This window comes from Malania oleifera, chromosome 3 (genome assembly GCF_029873635.1).
Source record: "Malania oleifera isolate guangnan ecotype guangnan chromosome 3, ASM2987363v1, whole genome shotgun sequence".
Classification (NCBI taxonomy): domain Eukaryota; kingdom Viridiplantae; phylum Streptophyta; class Magnoliopsida; order Santalales; family Ximeniaceae; genus Malania; species Malania oleifera.
Window position 1 is genome coordinate 54770712 of NC_080419.1, and position 20913 is coordinate 54791624.

Consider the following 20913-nt stretch of genomic DNA (forward strand, 5'->3'; position numbering starts at 1 on the left):
AACATATCGTGTGTTTGTTTATATTTCTGCACTTTATATTTACTGCACGCGTATGTTATTATGTGGATGATGCGCTTGATTTAAATTTCTGAATATTATATTTATCAGCGTATTTGGAACTACATAGAAAGTCCCTAGGTTTTAATATCTTGCCAACATCTAGTTCAATCTATGAGAAAAGTTTAAAATTCCAATTCACCCTCCCCCCTCTTGGGAATACACCATTTCTAACAGTTTTGGTCTGAGGCCATAAATACTGCTTGTTATCTCATGAATAGGGTGTTGATTAGACCGTCACTTAATAAAACCCCTTATGAATTATGGAACAACCATAAACCTAATATTTCCTATTTTCATGTTTTTGGTTGTAAATGCTTTGTGCTTAGGGATACTAAACATCTAGGGAAATTTGATTCTAAATATGATGAAGGCATTTTCCTAGGTTATGCTCTTAATAGTAAATCATATAGAATATTCAATATGAGAACATTGACTGTCATTGAATCTATCCATGTCGTATTTGATGAATCTAATCCATTCTCTAAGAAAGATGATGAAGATGATATTGACATTAAAAAATGCTTAGACAAGTTATCTATTGAAAATAATGCAAGTGAAAATTCTGAAATAAGTGATAAATCATCTGAAGATAATGACAATGAAAATGAAGTTCAGGAGTTGCCTAGAGATTGGAAATTCATTAGGAGCCATCCTATAGATCAAATCATAGGTGAACCATCCCGTGGTGTAGCCACAAGATCTTCTTTGAAGAACTTAGTGAGTCATTATGCTTTCTTATCCTAAGAAGAACCTAAAAATATTAAAGAAGCCATAGAGGATGAGTCTTGGGTGATGTCCATGCAAGAAGAACTTAATCAATTTGAAAGACGCAAAGTGTGGACTCTAGTTCCTAGGCCTAATGATTATACAATTATTGGAACTAAATGGGTATATAGAAATAAAAAAGATGAGAATGGGGTAGTAACTAGGAGCAAGGCTAGACTAATTGCCCAAGGTTATAGTTAGGAAGAGGGGATAGACTTTGATGAAACATATGTTCCTGTTGCTAGGATGGAAGCCATTTGTATGCTACTTGCTTATGCCACTTTTAAAAATTTTAAATTGTTTCAAATGGATGTTAAAAGTGCTTTCCTAAATGGCTATATTAATGAGGAAGTATATGTAGAACAACCGCCCGGTTTTGAAAATCATAAATATCTAGACCATGTTTACTGGTTGTCTAAGGACTTGTATGGATTGAAACAAGCTCCTAGAGCTTGGTATGAGAGGCTTAGTGATTTTATGCTAGAAAATGGGTTTACCCGTGGCAAGATTGACACTACACTTTTTATCAAATCCAAAAATGTTGATATGCTCCCAGTTCAAGTTTGTGTTGACGATATCATTTTTGGAGTAACTAATGATGAGTTGTGTAATGAGTTTGCCAAATGAATGCAAAGTGAATTTGAAATGAGCATGATGAGTGAGCTTAGTTTCTTTTTAGGGCTACAAATTAAACAAGCTGAATATGGAACTTTCATATGCCAATCTAAATATGTCAGGGACTTGTTAAAGAAATTTAATATGGAAGATTGTAAAATTCTTGATACCCCTATGAGTTCTTCCATTAAACTTGATAAAGATGAGCAAGAGATCCTTGTTGATGTGAAATTGTATTGTGGCATGATTGGGAGCCTTCTATATCTCACTGCTAGTAGGCCTGATATTATGTTTAGTGTATGCATGTGTGCTAGGTTTCAAGCCGCCCCTAAAGAATCTCATCTATTAGCAGTTAAACGAATCCTTAGGTATCTAGTTGGAACTATAGAGTTAGGCCTATGGTACCCTAAGCATACTACCTTTGAGATTGTGAGTTACACTGATGCTGACTTTGCCAGTAGTAAGGTTGATAGGAAGACTACTAGTGGCACTTGTCACTATTTAGGACAATCTCTCGTTTTTCGGTTCTCCAAGAAACAAAACTTAATTGCCCTATCTACAATCGAAGCAGAATATATCACGGTTAGAAGTTGTTGTGCTCAAACTCTTTATATGAAACAACAACTTATAGATTTTGGGTTGCACTACGATACAGTACAGATTAAATATGATAATACTTGTGCAATCAACATCTCTAAAAATCCTATCTCACATTCACAAACAAAACACCTTGAAATTAGACATCACTTCCTTCGTGATCATGTGTAGAAAGGGAATGTGGCTCTTGAGTTTGTATGCACTAGTGAGCAATGCAAAGACATTTTCACTAAACCACTTCTAGAAGATAGGTTCATACAAATTAGACGTGAATTAGATCTCATGCATAGTAGAGATGCTTCTTAAATATTTCATAGTTTGCATAAACTTAGGGGGAGCTTTCAAATAATTTCAAAGTCTAATAACTAAAATAACTATTAATATCTTTCATTGGCTTGGACTTTATGAAAATGATTGTGCTTTGCAATGCACAATTCTCATATCTACTGCATGATGATGAATGCATTTATGTTTTATGTATTGATCATACTGGTACTGTTTGAATTGAGTTGTTGGGGATAAATTGTTAGATCTTAAAACTCAAAACAAGTCATTTTCATATAGGATTTTTTTTTGGGAATGACCAACTTTCAAACGGCATGCTTTCGAAAATTTTAAAAAAATTCCTAGACTTATCTTGTATACAAACGATTCTTACCCATTGCCTAAGGCTATTACCTTCATAGCCCTTTTTGCTGTTGCCAAAAGGGGAAGATGAATAAGAGGCAAAAATTGGGTTGCAAGCACTTAAGGAAAATACTTTTACATAATGCACATTATTAGGGGGAGCCTTCTAAGGCTATACCCATTTTTTGCATGATGTATTTGTCATCATAAAAAATGGGGAGAATGTTGACCTTATAGGTCACACCTGGTTTTGATAATGACAAATACTTAGGTATTTGATGGTTTTCAAATGTATATGCAGGCTTATATGATCATTTCAAGGAATGACACTTGAAGTAAGATATGAAGACCCTGAAAATTCTATTTCATATTGTAAATTCAATTAATGTAATATGGGTATGTAATAGTAACTAAGTATATAGTCTATAATTACCTGCATGTCATGCATATAAGATATATGGTAAGCTCAGTAAAACCCTAATATGACTCTAGGTCCCAACACTTATGCACATATATCATACAAAATTCAGGAGTGTTAAAATTGAATTAAATTGAATATTATATAGAAGTTTGAGAGAGCTCAGGCGACTGAACCCCAAGAGTTAAAAACTCCTCGAGTGCTCGAACTGTTGAAAAGTCAACAATTGACATTAGCCCTCGCGCGACCGAACCATTTTATGCATATCTTTCATGGGCGCCCGAACCATCTAAAAGCGACCCCTTACCAACTCGGACAACCGAGGAAATTAGTTCAAAAATGGCTCGGGTGACCAAAAATTTGTGTTCGGGCTACCAACCCACTGATCGACCACCTAAACCTACAAACAAATGTTTCTGACTTTTGTTTGGGCTATCGAACCTACACTCGGGTTGCCAAACTACTTTTAAGGGTTTTTAAAAATGAGTCTGGTCAGGCGACCGAACCTCGGTTTTGCCACCTAAACCTTCTCGGGTTAAAATTATTTTACCCAAGGTAAACACAGGTTAATTTGGGCTAATACTTCCTAAGCACTTTAGAACTTTTCTAATAATACCCTGAAGGTCCCAAATGGTTATGTTTTTTACCTTGCCTATAAATATAGGCTCATTTGTGAGGATTAGTAATTAATTAGCAAAAAATCATTAGCCAAAAATCCTCTCTACTCAAAAATCATACTTTGCTCAAATACCCTCAAACACTCATTCCTTTGATACATCTTGGTATTGTAAGAGCTTTGTGAGCGTGATTGTAATTGCTAGATAGTGCTAACACTCCCACTTGCTTGATTGAATATTGATATTATTTTTGGGGAGTTTAGCTAAGTTTTATCCCACTGATTTCATATTATAAATCTTTGTTGGGATAGACTAGCAAGCTTAGGGGTTTTTGTATAGTTGTTGCAAGACTCTCATAGCTTTGATTTTTGTTGTGCAAAAATATTTTCAACAAGCCAAAATATTTTTCAAACTAGTAGTGTGCTTATCTCATTGAAGAAAATTTTCTTGAGCTAGTTTGAATATCTAATTGATATCTTTGGAATTATGTTTGGTTATTAAAATTTGCTTTACCTAGTTTCAAAGATATTGCTTGTATTGAACACTACTGAGCATTCCATTGATCATACCTTATTGAGTGTTGTTTGCAGAACTATTTAGATCACTGAGCTTTATACTATATCCATATTGTTGATGTGTATGTGATTGCTTATATTGGATACATATCTGTTTTACATGAAAGCATAATCACTGTACCAGTCTTATTGAGAAAAATATTGTTGTATTCCAAGCGTGGCCTAAAGGGGCGGTAATCCAACCCTGTAAGGATTGTGTGTAAAGGTTGAGGTCAGTCCTGTGCTAATTGACCTGGTTGTTTAAGTGCCGCTCCATTCGCTTAAGTGATCATTATAGTAGTAATCCTTGTGCTCGTCAGCCAAGGTGGGGACATAGGCAATTTTCCGAACCTCGATAACACTTCTGGGTGTCACTTACTTTTTATTACTTTATGGTGCATGTTTGGTTGATTGAATTGTGCTATTTAATTTCTACTACATATTGCAATTGATTTATTTTACTTACACTAGATTGACTTTAGAGTTGTGAAAATACTGCTGTTAGGGTATTGACCTAGGGCATCAATTTTAAAATACCAATTCACCCCCCCCCCCTCTTGGGATCATGGTATAGCTAACGTACTAGTTGTCAAGTATAGCAGACTACTTATCATACCTCGATAGTATTTCATGTCAACTAGTTTTCCTTTTTCATCCTTGTCAAGACTTATGTGAGTACTCATTGGTGTTCCTATAGGCGTGCTACTTTCCAAACTTCTTAAGCATATCCCTTATATATTTTGATTGATATATAAATGTACCATTTTTAGTTTGCTTGATTTGTAATCCTAGAAAGTAACTTAACTCTCCCATTATACTCATTTCAAATTTGTTTTGCATACATTTTTCAAATTCCTTACTTAAATCATCGTTGGTAGCACCAAATATAATATCATCTACATAAATTTGCATAAGAAGCTTATCTTTATTCTTAGATTTTATTAATAAGATGTTGTTCGCATTTCCTCTTGAAAAGCCATTTTCTAGTAGGAATCTACTTAACCTCTCATACCAAGCTCTAGGAGCTTGTTTTAACCCATATAATGCTTTTGTTAATCTAAATACATAATCCAGGTTATTTACATCCTCACAACCAGGAGGCTGTGCTACATAGACTTCTTCATTTATAAAACCATTTAAAAATGCACTCTTCACATCCATTTGATAAAGTTTAAATTTTTGTGAGATGCATACGCTAATAACATTCTTATGGCTTCCATTCTTGCTACGGGAGCAAAAGTCTCATCGTAGTCTATTCCTTGTTCTTGATTACATCCTTGGGCTACGAGTCTTGACTTATTTCTTACTACAATACCATTTGCATCCTTTTTATTCCTAACCCATCTAGTTCCAATTATTGAATGATCATTAGGTTTAGGAACTAATTTCCATAATTTCCTTCACACTGATTTAATTCTTCTTGCATTGCTATTATCCATGAATTATCACTTAACGCTTCTCCAATGTTCTTAGGTTCTTCTTGGGATAGAAATGCATAATGATTACATAAGTTTTTCAATGAAGATTTAGTTGATACTCCTTGTGATGGTTCTCCTATGATTTGATCTAATTGATGATTTCTTACAAATTTCCATTCTTTAGGTAATTCAAAATTTTCAGTAGAATCATTATTTGGAGTTACTTCATTTTTCTCTTCTTTCACTTCTATGATTTCTAAGTCTTCTAGTTTTTGTGTAGCATCAGTTTTAACTTCTTCAATATCAATTGCTTGTGTAAACGGATTTACTTCATCAAAGGTTACATGAATTGACTCTATAATTGTGAGTGTTCTTTTATTATAGATTCTAGATGCTTTGATATTCAACACATACCCTACAAATATTTTTTTATCTGATTTTGCATCAAATTTTCCTAAGTTATCTTTATCATTTAGTGTAAAGCACTTACATCCAAAAACATGAAAGTAAGCTATGTTACTCCTTCTTACTTTCCATAGTTCATAGGGGTTTTATTCAAGGTTAATTTTATGGAAACTCTATTCATTACATAACATGCGGTATTAACCGCTTTAGCCTAAAAGTACTTAGGTAATTTGTGTTCATTTAACATGGTCCTAGCCATTTCTTGAATGGATTTATTCTTTCTTTCAACAACTCCATTTTGTTATGGAGTTCTAGGTGTTGAAAAATTGTTTTAATCCATATTCATTGCAAAATTTATCAACATTGTCATTATTGAATTCTCTTCCTTGATCACTACTACAAAAAATAAGGTTATTGAAACCGTCACTAATACTCACAAAACCGTCACTACTAGTATTAGTGACGGTTTTCTGAGTATTAGTGACAATTTTCAATTAGTCGCTATACCTGCCGTTACTAATACTTATTAGTGACGAATTTTTCAAACCGTCACTAATAATAGAGTATTAGTGACGAATTAAAACTGTCACTAAAAACCTAAACCCGTCACTATAAATTCTACACCATATCGACAAAAAAACGTCACTATTGCTCCATTATTAGTGACGGTTTTAAAACCGTCACGAATGCTCTATTATTAGTGACAGTTTTAAAATCTTTACTATTGCTCCATTATTAGTGACAGTTCTAAAACCGTTACTATTGCTCTATTATTAGTGACAGTTGTAAACCCGTCACAATTGCTCTATTATTAGTGACGATTTTAGAACCGTCACTATTGCTCTATTATTAGTGACGGTTTTAGAACCGTCACTAAAGCCATAGTATTAGTGACGATTTTGAAACCGTCACTAATACTTAAATTGGACAATTATTAGTGAATTTAATTTTTTTTCCAATTATTAATTCCTGTAAAAATCTGTAATTAAATTACATTTTCTTATACATAACATTAAATTATAATTGTAATAAAATTCATAAATTATTTAAAATTCTAATTCAAATTTAAATACAAATATATTATACAAATTCAAATTCAAATTCAAATACATTTATACAAATTCAAATTTAAATACAAATACATTATTAAATTCAAATACATTTCATCTGTTTAAATAACAAAAAAAGTGAAAAGCTGCATCTGTAGTGCATGACATTATTCTGACGTTGTCACAGTTGCAAACCCTGCAAATTAAGAAAGTTAAAAAAATTAGTATAAGCTTTTTGAAAAATTTTGGCTGCATTTCTCCTGTAAATATGACATTTTCCATAGAGATATGCTCCAAACCTAGGTGTTTACAATAAACAATTCACAATAATCCAACTAGTAATGAATTTTGCGAGTGCACATGAGCTTCATATAATAAGCATTAAATAATGTAACAGTCATATATTCATGACATATGAATTATGTGACAAAAAGTAAATCAATGAACTATTTTAAAACTCATTTGGCCTTTTATCATGTAGGCTCGTAACTCTACAATTACTCCCCAAATATGTGATTACTAAAATAAAAATAATATTGATTTATTGTTGTGTTGATCAGTATTCATGGACCTTAAAATTAAGAGATAAATATTGTAATGCTTTTCATCAATTCAACGAGCAGCACTATATTTTGGATTATTTGAATCCGGCAAGCTTATTACGGTGCTCGACAACACCGAGTGGATTATACAACTACAAAGAAGACTGAAATTAGGAATTGCTTCCCAAAAGGGGGGGTGAATTAGAAATTTTTTATTTTAATATATATATATATATATATATATTTAATCTAGTTCTTTAGATACTAGATAGAACACAACAAATAATATATAGACACACCTTAGAATACTTGTAATTCAAACAAACAAGATAATCAATAACGTTTAAACAATTTAACCACTTAATCAAGGGTAATATATATTTTGTTGATTTCCCTGTGAATATGTACCACCAGCTTTGAATTAACTTCCAGTATGTACCTTTCTTGATTAAGATTTCCGCAGATTAACCAACGTACTCCCTTTTGGGTTTCCGCAAACGGTTAATCAAAAACGTACTTTCTAAAATACCAAGAATCTTTATTTCTTTCTCTTTAAAACTTATTACCTGCACTTTGAAATCATACAACACAGAAAATAACGTATATAAAATAGAGAGAAAGACACAAGATTTTTACGAGGTTCGGCTTCAACGCAGCCTACGTCCTCGCCCTTGGCAAAATACCAAAGGTTTCCACTATCGTAGTTCCGTTACCGGGTGGAACAAAACCTGTTTACAATCACTCCTTTGGTCAAGGCTAGAGCTCGCCTTCTCCAAACAATATATCCTGGCTTGGTCAACGTTCCAACAGCCTGGAAACGTTCAACATCTACAAAAGAAATATCAAAACCTGATGTACAAGAGAAGCTCACTCAAAGAGCAGATTAGTACAGATAAGAACTATGTACTTCAAAAGATAAAATATCAACAATGAAATAAACTTTTGAAGCTTTTCAAAGAATTCACCAAAATCCTTTTCTCCAGATGAGAAATCAGTAATTCTTCAGGATTTGATGAACAAAATATCAGAACAACAATACGTTCAGCTTTGCAAGAGATTGAGTAAGAGATATTAGAACAAGAGAGCTTTAAGAGAGTTTTCAATACTTGAATAATTCTTAATTCACAAGAACCATATATTTATAGGCTTTGAAGTAGGTTCCCTTGTTGTAAGAGTTTCCTAAAATGTTTCCTAAGTTGTTTAGAAAATTTGGGTTTCAAACGGCTATATTTTAAAAATAAGAATTTTAAAATTTTGTCCATTGAATAGTGTTCAATTGACTGAAGTATCGTGGTCAGTCAACTGAAGTTCCTTAAACCCTTAAAAATTTGAACTAGATACAGGGTCAGTCAACTGAAGTCAGAGTTTAGTTGACTGAAATCGCAGGTTCAGTTGACTGAGGTCACAGGTTCAGTTGATTGAGGTCACAGGTTCAGTTGACTGAAGTGTCTTATACTTTCAAAAATTAAAACGGGATACAGAGTCAGTCATTTGAAGTCAGAGTTCAGATGACTGAAATCGCAGGTTCAGTTGATTGAGGTCACAGGTTCAGTCAACTGAAGTTACTGCTGCAACTCTCTGCCTGTTCTGGAAATTCTTCAGTCAGCTGAACTTATTCTTCGGTTGACTGAAGTAATTCTTCAGATGTCTGAACTCAATGTTCAGTCAACTGAAGTCTTTACTTCGGTCATCTGAACTGAAAAGTTCAGTCAACTGAAGTCTCTACTTCAGTTCTTCTTTACTTTCTTTTAAAAAAAACTCTTTTGTTCTCTCATGAAATAAATATTTAATTTAAATAAGTCTTTAAACATTAATAATCTCTTAGAAAAAGCTTCAAAATATATTTTAAAGATATTTTGCCTTTTGAAATACTTACATATATGTTTCCTAGGCCTTCAAGCTTGAGTCCTCTCATCTCTTAAGATATCTTAAACAATTTTCTTGAGCTTCAACAATATCAGACCCTTCATGAATCTTTGAGAAGATATCTTCATACTTGACTTATACTTTATTCTTCTCATAAATCATACTTGATCTAAATTTGAGCTTTTGCTTTGAATCACACTTGATTCATATTTCCTGAAACATCAAAACTCAACTTTTTTTAAGTTAAATCATCCTTTTTTTTTTATCACCAAAATCAATTGAAAGACCTTGCTAGGCCAGCAAAGACCCTTCAATGTATTTAAGTTCTAAAAACCATAAAATTTTTCTGTCCTAAGAGTTTGACAAGGACTAAAATTACAACCAAGCCAGACCCATGTTCAAAATACAGGAAAGGAAAGACCAGATAAAGACCAAGCAAGGCTCAGTTCTACAAAAATTATGATTAACATTTGTGAGGCCCAAAGAAGCGATAAGGGAAAACACAGTTGACAAGTGAAAATTCCCACAACTCAACAGGCTGTTATGTTAACCACAATGTAGAAGGATACAAAAGGTGTTGGTTTGTGGAATGGGAATGGGATCATGGTGCAGCAAATACTCAAAAATGAGGTAAGCTAAGTGTGCGCGTAGATAGGTGAAAAAAGTGTTATGGCATTTATATACTTAAGAGAGTATAGTTAGGCGTTTAGAAATTGAAAAAAGATTTTCTTTAATAAGTATGTTAATAATGACTGAAAGAAAAATTATGATGCAATAATGTTCTACTTTTATGATTAAAATAGATGTCATATAAGAAAAAAATATTGAATTAAAACTTTGGAACACTAGATTTAATCTCTTGGAATGAAAATGTAGCATGTTTTGGACTGTTCATACGAATTTGCAATTCACTAGAATGTTAGCATCTTGCAAAAGAATAACTCAATACTATTAACTGAAGTCTGTTGATATTCTCAAGTTAATTTCACCCACCTAGGAAGGCATCTAAAAAAGGATGAGGATCAGGATAATCAAACAAACTCATTCAGAGAATGATGTCTTCAACCACATCATCACACAATCAGGAAAAGAAGGATGCATCAAAATCTCTTTCCTCCTTTAAAATTCACTAGCATCATAGGGATTCTCAGGCATAACATAGCCTTCTCATGTCAATATAAATCATCAAGATAAGGATTCTTCACAAGCAACTTTAATCAACCCAATTCACCAAGGATCTTGGCATAGTAGGCAGGAATAGACATTTAACTTTTCATGAGGAAATAATACTTTAGCCAGCACTAATTCCATAAATAATGACAAAAAGCCCCATCAAACATGCATGTAAGTGTGTGTTTTACTATGTATTGCAGTGAGTGTTTTCCTGTGTTTGTGGTTTAGTGTGTGTTTTCTTCTTATGTGTAGGCAGTGTGTGTAGCAGGTTCTTGTGTGAAACAGTGTGCATGAACAGTGAGAGTTATTATGCAGAAGAGATAAAGCTCTGCTTAGCCTAGCAAGATCTAACAGATACAGCAGTTGGAAAAAAGACCCTACAATTGACACTGCATAGATTTCCAATTCTTTCAAGACTCCATAATCTTCGAGTGTGGAGCAAGTGGCCCTAGTTCCTCATTCTGAAATAGTAAATGGAGGCAAAAAAAAATCAGTAACTGAAGCCATGAGCATGCTCCCTTCCCAAAAATATCCAGGTCACCCTTCGGTCAAAAGACCATAATATTTTTCTAGAATCCTGCAACCCAAAACCATCAGTTCTAATTCTCTAAAAAGCCAAGTCCCTTAACAAGAGCCCCTAACTCAGACAATCCCCTTTTTCTACAATCATGTTGCTCCCTATCATAGTTCTAGTTCTCTATCAAACTTTGGTGTTCTCCCCAAACAACCAAATGAAAAAAACTTATAGATCAGAAGTTAGAGAATGCCATAGCACATGCTAACGCCATCAGAAGGGGGGGCGGGGGGTGGTGGGGTGGTGGGGGCAAAGATAATCTGTAAAGCTGCAAGACCCTTGGAAACAAGAACTACCCAAAAACCCCTTACACCATCTTCAAAACCCACCGATTCTCAAAATCTCCAAAGATTTCAGGTATAAAACTACCAAATCCCACACAACATCCGATTACTTCTCATAAACAAAATGAACAAAACAAACAAAAGTCCTTAGGAAGTTCATAAAATCCAGAAGTGAAACAAAATAGTACACCCGAGAATCGAATAGAGAAATTTAGATGAAACCACAATCAATAAGAAGTGTAACAATTACCGAAGTTGAACAACACAACTCCCAAATTCAACTTTAAATCCTTCGAAAACCTAGATTGACACTCATGAACTTCACAAAACACAGCAGCCCAAAAAAGGAAAATGCGCCCAATAATTTGACAAAAAAAATTCAGATATCACTGTAACAATAATAAACGAAGAGATCCATGGAGTGTGATAATTACAAAGGTTGAAACCCTTTTCTCACAAATGACGATGGGGACTATTTTGCTTTGTTTTTGCTTTCTCTCTTCTCTTGTAGGGAGTCCCGAAGAAGAAGTCACAAAAGAAAGCAACCAAAAAAAGAAAAAAAAATGCACAAGGAGATGGGTAGACAGAGACAGAGAGGAAAAGAGAGACACAGAGGGGGAGTATGAGAGTTTACCCCTTTGAAATTTTTGGCAAGTTGAACTCGCTGAAGCAATCAAAAATTAATAGGTCACACCTCCATGAAAGGGAATAATTAGTTTGAGTGCTAGGAGCAGGAGCAGGAACAGAGGAGTCCAAAGAGAAATGGAAATCGATTTGGGCGTGTCCAAGCGAAATCCCCCTTTCAGTGGCTACCTTCTAACCATGGGTGGTGAGGATGATAGTGGATGAGACAGAGGGATATGAGGATCCATGAAGGTGACGAGGGCTGCAGACTAAGCTCCAGAGAGCTGGTTTACGTGGGGTGATGGGGCCGGAGGGGCATGGTGGTTTGGTGGTTACAGTGATTGGTGAGGGTGGTTTGGTTCGCTGGTGTTGCTGGTGGTTGACAGAGGTTATGGAGATTGGTGGTCACGGGTATTGGGTACTGCCACTGCTGCTTGGAGATGATGGTGGTGCCGGGTGGTCGTACTAGAGGGTGGCGGAGGTGAGTTTTGCTAGTGAAACAGGGAGGGTGGAAGATGGTTATGGCCATGGCCGGTGTCGTCGCTACATCTGGCCATGGTCGCCTTGATCGATGCCTCCATCATGGCCATCTCCGCCTTCTACATGCTCAAGCACAACATTGAGAGTTTTTTCCCATTTTATTATTAAAAAAATATAAAATATCAAATAATACTTCGATTGGGAAAAAGTTTCCCAAACTAATGTTTACGTAATCTCGCAGCTTGATGCTGTGAGATTTAAACTAATGGGCCGCTGGAAGAGTGACACGTGGCATGGAGGGAAGAAAATCTCATAGCTTGGTGCTGCGAGATTTAAACCGAATAGCCAGTGGAAAGGGGACGCGTGGCAGAGGAGGGGAGCAAATCTCGCAGCACCAAGCTGCGAGATTTAAAGGAGTCGAGCCTCACCGTCACCAACGCCGTCAGTTCAAGCCTCTGCAACTCCGACGACAACCCACTCCTCTCGGCAACTCGCAGCAACAATAACCGCTGCTGCCGCTCTCTGCTCCGCAGCCGCGATCACCAGCACTACAACAACCCCCTGCTCCACTCGCCCAGCCTTCCTTGCGGCAACCTAACCACCTCACCCGACGAACCAGCAGATCCGGCCACGACACCACACAACTGCAAACAACTTCGGCAACCATCGTCACCATCATCGTCGTCGTTATCAGCTCCGGATCGCACCAGAAAACCGACACAACCACCACGCATCACCACCTCAGGCAACCTCCCCGTCCTTACCCTGCAACACCTCTTAAAGCAGAACCAGTCCTCGCCGCCACCGTCGCCAACACCCCTTGCCGCCGTCGTCGCTTACCATCCTTGCCGGCGTCGCTGCCCACGCTGCTCGTATCCTTTTCCGTCGCCATCGCATTCTAGCCTTCTCCCACCTCCGGCAGCATCCAGTTAAGTTCCCTGCAACTCAATCAGCAGGAGGCTTCTCTGTTTAAATCTCGCAGCTTGGAGCTGCGAGATTTTCTCCCCTTATGCGCCACGTGTCAACTTCCCATTGGCTATTCCCTTTAAATCTCGCAGCTCCAAGCTGCGAGATTTGGTTCTCTCCTTGCCACACGTTGTCTTTCCAGCGGCCCATCACTTTAAATCTCGCAGCATCAAGCTGCAAGATTACGTGAGCATTACTTTGGGAAAATTTTTCCCAGTCAAAGTATTTTTTGATATTTTATTTATTTTTAATAATAAAATGGGAAAAAACTCACAACATTGATCATCAGCTTTGCGAGTCACTGGTGTCGTTGCTACATCTGGCCATGGCCGCCTTGATCGGTGCCTCCATCATGGCCATCTCCGCCTTTTACATGCTTAAGCACAACATTGATCATCAGATTTTGGGGAAATGAAAATCTGAATTTGGGGAAAGAAGAGACGACAGGAGGGAGAAGGAGGCGGGAGGAGAAAGAATAAATTTGGGAAAGTGGGGGAAATTATGCAGGTAAAAAGGCGAGGATTTCATATTTTGATCATCAGTGACGGTTCCAAAACCGTCACTAATACCGCCTTATTAGTGACGGTTCTCTCAAACCGTCATTAATACCCTTAATAATTTCTTTTAAAATTTTTTTTAAATGAAAACACTAGTAGTGATGGTTTCAGAACCGTCACTAATACCTCCTTATTAGTGACGGTTCTCCCAAACCTTCACTAATACCCTTAACTATTTCTTTTTAAAAATTTTTTAAATAAAAATACTAGTAGCGACGGTTTTAGAACCTTCACTAATACCCTTAACTATTTCTTTTTTAAAATTTTTTAAATGAAGACACTAGTAGTGACGGTTTCATAACTGTCACTAATACCCCCTTATTAGTGATGGTTCTCCCAAACCGTCACTAATACCCTTAACTATTTCTTTTTTAAAATTTTTTTAAATAAAAATATTAGTAGCGACAGTTTCAGAACTGTCACTAATACCCTTAACTATTTCTTTTTTAAAATTTTTTTAAATAAAAACACTAGTAGCGACGGTTTCAGAACCGTCACTAATACCCCCTTATTAGTGATGGTTCTCCCAAACCATCACTAATACCCTTAACTATTTCTTTTTAAATTTTTTTTTAAATAAAAACACTAGTAGTGATGGTTTCAGAACCGTCATTACTACCACTTTATTAGTGACGGTTCTCCCAAACCGTCACTAATACCCTTAACTATTTCTTTTTTAAAATTTTTTAAAATAAAAACACTAGTAGTGATGGTTTCAGAACTGTCACTAATACCACTTTATTAGTAACGGTTCTCCCAAACCGCACTAATACCCTTAACTATTTCTTTTTTAAAATTTTTTTAAATAAAAACACTCGTAGCGACGGTTGAAGAACCGTCACTAATACCTCTTTATTAGTGATGGTTCTCCCAAACCGTCACTAATATCCTTAACTATTTTTTTTTAATTTTTTAAAATAAAAACACTAGTAGCGACGGTTTCAGAACCGTTACTAATACCACTTTATTAGTGACGGTTCTCCTCAACCGTCACTAATACCCTTAACTATTCCTTTTTAAAATTTTTTAAATGAAAACACTAGTAGCGATGGTTTCAGAACCGTCACTAATACCCCTTTATTAGTGACGGTTCTCCCAAACCGTCCCTAATACCCTTAACCATTTCTTTTTTAATATTTTTTAAATAAAAAAAACTAGTAGTGACGGTTTCAAAACCATCACTAATACCATAAAATCGTCACTAATATTTTCCTGAAAAATTTTCGCGCTAAAATTGTTTACTGCGCTATTTTAGTGACGAAAGTATTGGTGACGATTTTTAAACTGTCACTAATAGTGTCGTATTAGTGACGGCTGCTAAAACCGTCACTAATGCTAAGACTTTTAGTGACGATTCTTAAAAACCGTCACTAATACCAACTTTTAGTGATGAAATTGAATTCGTCACTATTACTTTTGTCACTAAAAATCAGTTTTTTTGTAGTATAATATTTAAAAAACCATATCCCTTTTCATTTTGAAGTCTTTTACATAAGTTCATCAACATATTGCCAGCTTCATCTTTTGAAGCTAAGAAGAGTATCCAAGTAAACCTAGAGTAGTCATCAATGATGATGAAAGCATATTGCTTTCCTCATAAACTTTGTGTTTTAGTAGGGCCAAATAAATCTAAGTGAATAAGCTCTAAGGGTCTGCTAGTGTAAATATGTTTCTTCTTCTTAAAGTTAGACTTAGTTTGCTTTCCTAGTTGACAAGCATTACCTATTTTATCTTTTACAAACTTAGTGCTTGGTAGTCCTCCAACTAAGTTCTTTTTAGCTAATTTGGATAGTAAGTCCATACTAGCATGTTCTAGTCTTCTATGCCATAATCAACTTGTTGAATTTAGTGTAATCCCAAAAGGTCGAGTGAATTGGATATTTTAAAAAATTTCTTTCTAAGACAATTAACCAGCAACAGTATTTCACAAACCTAGAGTCAGTCTATAGCATTTAAAACATAAAAAGATAGATGCAACTACAATTAATTTACTTCAAATAAATTTTAAATAAGCGAGCACCATATAGAAAAGCAAATAAAGTAAAGATGACACTAGATGTGTTATCAAGGTTCGACAAGTGTGCCTACGTCCCCGCCTTCAGCTCGAAAGCCTGAGGATTCCACTAAAACTCACTTGCGAGTGGAGCAACACCGGATACAACACCCTTTCCTTACTAGGCAAGGGAAACCCCAGGTCAGATTAATAGGGCTGACCCCAACCTTTACAACCAATCCTTACGGGTTAGATCAACACCCCCTGAGGCCATGCCTAGAATACAATTGATAATGAAATATAAATTTTTGTGTACAATATACGTGCTGCTCCATAAGTAGATATGTACCAATACAATCAATGCACTTCAATATGATAGGATTTATAAGCTCAATGAAGATTAATGTAACTACTCTCAAGATAATGCAAATATAGCAAGTAATATGTGAGAGTGTGTTATGATAGATTCTTAGAAACATTATATATATGAATGTATGTATGTATGTATGTATGTATGTATGTGTGTGTATATATATATATATTCACACACAAACATACATATATATCAATCACAAATATGGTTTCAAAGATTTTAAGAGCACAAACAAATATCTCAAAAATAATTTATCAAGTATTAAGTACAAAAGATATTTGGATTTCTAGCTTGTCAAAAACGTTTTTCTAAAAGCACAAGAGAAGCTCTTGAATCTTGCAACAAGAATACAAGACTCACAAGCCCTAGAGAGTTTTCCCAAAGAAGACTTATGAATTAAATGACAAGAGAAAACTCAAACTTACTCTCAATAAAAATTAACAACAAACAAAGAATATGAGAGTGTAAGCTTATATTGAAGACCTTTAAAACACTCTTACCAAAGTATTTTAACAAGAAGGATGAGTAAGGATGGGATTTGTAAGCTTGTATAAGAAAAATGAGTATTCAAAAATTCAGAGGATTTTTGCTAATGATGTTTTGTAAACTAATGCTAATTAAGACAAATGAAGGAGTATATATAGACACTCCAAAAATTATAACCATTTGGGACTCAATGAATATTTCTGAAAATGTTTAATTATGTTTAATGAAAAATAACCCAGTTTAACCTTGATAAAAATTTCATAGACCCGAGAGGTTCGGTCAACCATTTTCAAGGTTCAATCGACCATATTGGTAAGTTCGGTCGACTGTGGCAATTTTGAACTATGGACATGGTCGACGGTCTCAAGATGATTTTGAACCCTTTGTAGGTTTGGTCGACCATGACTAAGGTTCGATTGACCGCTTATCTAGGTTCGGTCGACCATGGCCAAAATGAACTACACATTTGGTCAACCAAAAAGTTTGGGGTCAGACACGTTTCAATTCACTCGACCGAGGACAATACATTCATTTCAGAATGGTCGACTGCGTGAAGTCAACATGTTGACCTCTGACAGGTTCGGTTGACCAAGGCTTTTAGACTGCCTAGGGTTTTGGTCGAGCGAGGCTAAGTCAACACTTTAACTTTTCAGCTATCAAAGTGTTCGGTCAACCAAGCTGGTTATTACTAGTGTGGTTCAGTCGACTAGGGCTATTTACAAGCATAATTTTGACCTTAAATTTTATCCCTATTTGTATAAATGTGACATTTTTATCTTAAGGGATTTTTCATTTATGTGCATGGGGTCCTAAGGTCAATTTATGGCCATTGAGCTTATTTTACCTATCATGCATGCAATGAATCAATTATTACAAACCATATTAATATTATTGACTTAAAATAAAAATGTAATTTACAATAAATAAATGGTCTTCATTTCTTTTTGGTTCTTTGGCCTCTTTGCTCTTCAAATGCCATAGTTGATGTGGTCTTTGCGTTCCTTATGACTTCCTTGTGCTCCTACCCTTAGTGCTTGCAACGAATGATCTTGTTCAATGAACTCAATGCATAGGTAAGAACCATTGGATTTGTCATGATCAAAACAGGAAGGACTCAGAGTCAACATTCTCCCCCTTTTTGATGATGACAAATACAATAAGCAAAAGTGGGAAAAGCCTAATAGGCTCCCCCTGATAATATGCATAATAAAAATTTATAATAAATCTCAAGCATATATGGAAGAAAGACACCCAAAAAATTCATTATGCAATTTTAAATTTTTGATAGTTATAGCACAACCCAATTTGATTTATTTGATTTACCTAGTTTTGCATACTTCTCCCCCTTTTGGCATCAGCAAAAGGGTTGAGGTAGAAAAGATATAATCATGTGAAAATGACCTTAGACAAAGGCTTATAAGTGTGCAGTGGATAATGGTCATTCAACTACAAGATATAGTTTTGGGAATATTTTTAGAAATTTTGGCCGCATGCCATTTGAAAGTAGATAATTTCCCAAAAAAAAAATCTGTAAATCAAAGACCTCATTGAATTCAATAAATAGTTTACAATATTTCACATCAATAAGCTCAAGCACTCCAGTAGGGATCAAAGATGTTTATACAATAAATACATTACTTCCAATATCCAAAAGATAGTATAATCATGTATTGTAAAATGGATAACACAAGTGATCTCAAAAAGTATGAAGTATATAAAAATTGATGTGAGAGAATGTTTAAATTTTTAGAGCTGAAGTTTTCTAAGCTAAGTGGCTCCCCTTTAGTTTATGCACTCAATCATACTTCTAGGTGACATATTTACTGTGGATTAGACCTAATTCATGTCTAATCTGTATAAATCTATCCTACTAAAGAGGTTTTGTGAATATGTCAGCCCATTGTTCATTAGTGCACATGAAATCAAGTGTCACATCCCCCTTTTGCAGATAATCACGAATAAAATGAAGTCTAATTTCAATGTTTTTGGTTCGCGAATGTGAGATAGTATTTTTTGAGATATTGATTGCAGTAGTGTTATCACATTTGATTGGAACCGTGTCATAGTGCAAAGCAAAATCCATGAGTTGTTACTTCATATAAAGCATTTGAGCACAACAACTTTAAGCTACAATATATTTAGCTTTGGCTGTGGATAAGGCAACTAAGTTTTGTTTCTTAGAGAACCAAGAAACTAGAGATTGTCCTAAGTAATGACAAGTGCCGCTAGTGCTTTTTTGATCTACTTTATTATCAGCAAAGTCAACATCCGTGTAACTAACAATCTCAAATGAAGTATGCTTAGGGTACCATAATCCTAATTCAATAGTCCCAACAAGTTACCTAATTATCCTCTTAACTGCTAACAAGTGAGGCTCGTTAGGTGTAGCCTGCAATCTAGCACACATACAAACACTAAACATAATATCAGGCCTGTTAGCTGTAAGATACAAGATACTACCAATCATGTCACGATAAAGTTTGACATCAACAGGAATACCTTGCTCATCTTTGTCAAGTTTAGTGGAATAGCTCATAGGAGTTCCTAGAATTTTACCATCTTTCATACTAAATTTCTTGAGTAAGTCTCTAACATATTTTGATTGGCATATGAAAGTCCCATGTTTGGCTTGTTTAATCTGAAGTCATAGGAAGAAACTTAGTTTACCCATCATGCTTATTTCAAATTCTTTTTGCATGCATTTGGCAAACTCATTGCACAATTCATCATTTGTAGCTCCAAATATTATATCAACAATATATATTTGCACAAGGAGCATGTGATCATTTTTAGATTGAATGAAAAGTGTAGTGTCAATCTTACTTTTGGTAAATCCATTTTTTAAAAGAAAACCACTAAGCCTCTCATACCAAGCTCTAGGAGCTTGTTTTAATTCATACAAGGCTTTAGACAATCAATATACATGATTAGGATATTTATGGTTTTCAAATCCTAGTGGTTGTTCTACATAGACCTCCTCATTTATATAGTCATTTTAAAAGGTGCTTTTAACATCCATTTGATATAGTTTAAAATCCTCAAAAGCGGCATATGCAAGTAACATGTGAATGGCTTCCATCCTAACCACAGAAGCATATGTTTTCTCAAAGTCTATCCCTTCCTCCTGATTATACCCGTGGGCTACTAACCTAGCTTTGTTTCTTGTCACTATTCCATTTTCATCTTTTTTTTTTTTTTTTCTATAAACTCATTTGGTTCCAATAATAGTGTGATCATTAGGTCTAGGAACTAGGATCCAGACTTTATTTCTTTCAAATTGATTTAACTCTTCCTACATAGATAGCACCCATGATTCATCCTCTATGGCTTCATTAATATTTTTAGGTTCTTCCTGAGATAAAAATGCATAGTGACTAACCAGATTTCTTAAGGAAGAATGTGTGGCTGTGAATTTCGGTGTTATCCCAAAAGGGCAGTGAATTGGGTAATTCAAAATTATTTAAGTTTATTTTACCACTTAATACCTATTTCTATATTTAACAAAATAATCGTAGGGGGCTTGAAATTAATTCAAATTATTATCTCAATAAATTCAATTATACCCAATTAATTATCAAGTGCATGTAATATTAATCAACATACAAACATGCAAAAGCTGATAATGAAATGCAACCAGAAATTAAAAAGTTAAGGGAAGAGAGAAGGCAAACATGATTTTACAAGGTTTAGCCAACCCGGCCTACATCCTCACCTTGAGCAACCCACTCAAGGATTCCACTAAATCTTTGCTCCTTTAACCAGGACGAAGCTTCCCTTACAATGCGCTGCTTACAAGAGGCACAACTTCCTCCTATTCTACTGCTTACAAGAGGCACAACTTCCTCGTCCCCGATTCACAACCCAAACCAT

At 35.1% G+C, this 20913-nt stretch overlaps 1 long non-coding RNA gene across 1 annotated transcript; it reads right to left on the reverse strand.

Moving 5' to 3' along the window:
* Positions 1 to 7118: 7118 nt before the first annotated feature.
* Positions 7119 to 12797, reverse strand: LOC131150246 (uncharacterized). The gene is made up of 2 exons (XR_009135508.1): positions 12199 to 12797; positions 7119 to 7321 (listed from the first exon to the last, which is right to left on the reverse strand). It is a non-coding gene; the product is annotated as an uncharacterized LOC131150246 (long non-coding RNA).
* Positions 12798 to 20913: the final 8116 nt, after the last annotated feature.